Source organism: Gekko japonicus, unplaced genomic scaffold, assembly GCF_001447785.1.
Source record: "Gekko japonicus isolate JY-2015 unplaced genomic scaffold, Gekko_japonicus_V1.1 scaffold3904, whole genome shotgun sequence".
In the NCBI taxonomy this organism is placed as follows: Eukaryota; Metazoa; Chordata; class Lepidosauria; order Squamata; family Gekkonidae; genus Gekko; species Gekko japonicus.
The window spans coordinates 104,377-106,887 of NW_015169294.1; the positions used below are offsets into that span (position 1 = coordinate 104,377).

At 55.4% G+C, this 2,511-nt stretch overlaps 1 protein-coding gene across 1 annotated transcript in view; it reads left to right on the forward strand.

Moving 5' to 3' along the window:
• TRIP10 (thyroid hormone receptor interactor 10) overlaps nucleotides 1-2,511 on the forward strand; it is a gene marked incomplete at both ends in the record, with an annotated part of 27,622 nt that overhangs the window by 15,113 nt on the left and 9,998 nt on the right. The window lies entirely within an intron of this gene.

Below are 2,511 nucleotides of genomic sequence, written 5' to 3' on the forward strand. Positions count from 1 at the left end.
GAAGCCGGGAGGGGACGGACCCTCGGGGGGGGGGGGCTTCCGCCTCATCTCATGCTTCTGTCTGCCTTCGGGTTGCTCGGGAAAACAGGTCTCTCTTACCCACTGTGGCTGGGCAGTGGGGTGTGGGGGACAGAGGTCTGGGCGCTGGGTTCGTTCCTGCCCCCCTGCCCCCAGAACCCTGAATCTCCAGGAAGGTGCCCTGCAGAGTTGATTCTGTGCCACTAGCCCCCCCCTCCCCGAGCCTGACACCCCCGTGGGGACCAACCCGCAAGACAGGGACCCGCGGCCGAATTTGAGGCAGGTAGCAGGACGCCGCCTCCCCCCGTCCCCGGCTCTCCCGCTTCCCTCCGTGTCCTTTCCGGCTGTTTGTTCTCATGAAATACTTTTTTATTTTCCTCCTGCACCCGACTTCCCCGGCCTGGCTGTGATCGGAATAACCTCTGGCTGTCGTGCCTGGGCTGGGGAAGGGCTCTGTCTCTCTCCAGCTGCCGGTCCCAGCGGCCTCCTGTCGTGCATGGCCCCCAGACCACCCCTCTGACCACGGCGACCCTGCAGCAACGCTCCCTCTAAGCCGTGGAGTCCTGTGAGCAAAGATTCTACTTTGTGAGCTCCCGGCACGGAAGTGGGGAGCGAGCAATCTGGCTGCTGCGCAAATCAGTCTGCTCTGGAGCCCCATCCTTCCTGAGCCGAGGCAACAAATGTGTGAGCCGGAGGCTAAAACACTGTGAGCCAGCTCACACGAATTCGGCTTAGAGGGAGCACTGCCCTGCCGCCTGTTCCCGGGAGGGATTCCCAGCTTCCCCCTGCCACTCAGAGGGGGCATGGCCAGGCAGAGGGGGCTCTTTTTCCTTGGCTGACTTCCGCATCTGGTACTGCGGGGAGGGTGACGACAGAGGTCCAAGGTTTCTTTGGGCGAGTTCTCGCTCTTCTTCCTCCTTTCCCCCCCTGAGCATCTTTTGTAACTTCTGTGTGGGCTGTTTCCTGATGCCAGGCTTGTTGGCAAAGGACCGCTTGTTTCTCCTCCCCTTGGGCACTTTCGTCTCGCCCGACCACCTGCCGTGGGCTTCCTGAAGGTGTGTCATAGAATCATAGGATTGGAAGGGACTCCCGAGGTCATCCATTTCCTTCATTTGTAAGGCTGAGTGCAGAATGTGAACGCAACGTCATAACCCGCATAGAGACGACGAGTGGGGGATGCTGCTTCCGTCTCTCTACATTTGAGCCATACATTCCCCTGCCTTCAGACTCTGCTGACGCAGACACGCTTCTACGCGGCTGTGTACTCTACACAGAGGCAGCACCCAACTGTCTTCAATCAAGGCGAGTGCCACAATAATCCAGCATTACCCAGTCCTATGCGATGGCTAATAACACTTAATTACGACTTCCCCAAGATGCCAAAGTCTGCCTGAACTAGACTAGTACAGAGAAGCAACTCTTCCTAGAGGTAACTAGAGGGAATTGGAACCATAGAATTCGAAGGGACTTCCAGGGTCCTCTAGTCCAACCCATCATCTGTGCTGCCTCCGGACCCCCTGTAAGCATGCTGCCTGCATGGCCGTTTCTCCTTCTGCCTCCTCAAGCCCTCTATGGGACAGGAGGCCATCAGTACGCTCATGGACATTTCCAAAGGTCTCCAAAGGAGTTTAAATCTCGGTGTCGTTTGGCTGTGCCGTGAGGAACAGCTGCAACCTCTGCCGCAGATGCTCTCCCCGACTGAGAGAGGACCCGGTGCTTCTCAAGAGGTGCCATCCTTCCATGGCCCCCGCCCTACCCATCTCTCATTGGATGGGAAATGTGCAGATTTTGCACGCAAAAAGATGACCCACAAACCCACACCCACATTTCCCAGCCAAAATACATCACTGCTTAATTTGTAAACTCATCTGGAACTCATCTTTCCCTTATCGAATGATAAAAGGGTTGGAAGACTTTCCCTATGAGGAAAGGTTAAGGCGCTTAGGGCTCTTTCGCTTGGAGAAACGACGACTGAGGGGTGACACGATCGAGGTTTATAAGGAACGGATAAAAGGAAGTCCTTCTTCACCCAAAGAGTGATTAACACTTGGAATTCACTGCCACAGGAAGTGGTGGGAGCTACAAGCATGGACGGCTTCAAAAGGGAATTAGATAAGCATATGGAGCAGAGGTCCATCAGTGGCTATTAGCCACAAGGTATAGATAGGGACTCTGGGGCAAGTGATGCTCTGTCATCTTGGTGCTTTGGGGGGGTCAACAGTGGGATGGCTTCAGATGTCCTGGCCCCACTGGTGGACCTCCTGATGGCACTGGTATTTCTGGCCACTGTGTGATACAGAGTGTTGGACTGGATGGGCCTTTGGCCTGATCCAACATTGGCATCTCTTATGTTCTTATGTTATGTTCTTAAGATGAGCCAGTTTGGTGTAGTGGTTAGGAGCGTGGACTCTAATCTGGGAGAACCAGGGTTTGATTCCCCACTCCTCCCCCATGCAGCTGCTGGTGTGACCTTGGGTCAGTCACAAGTTCTCC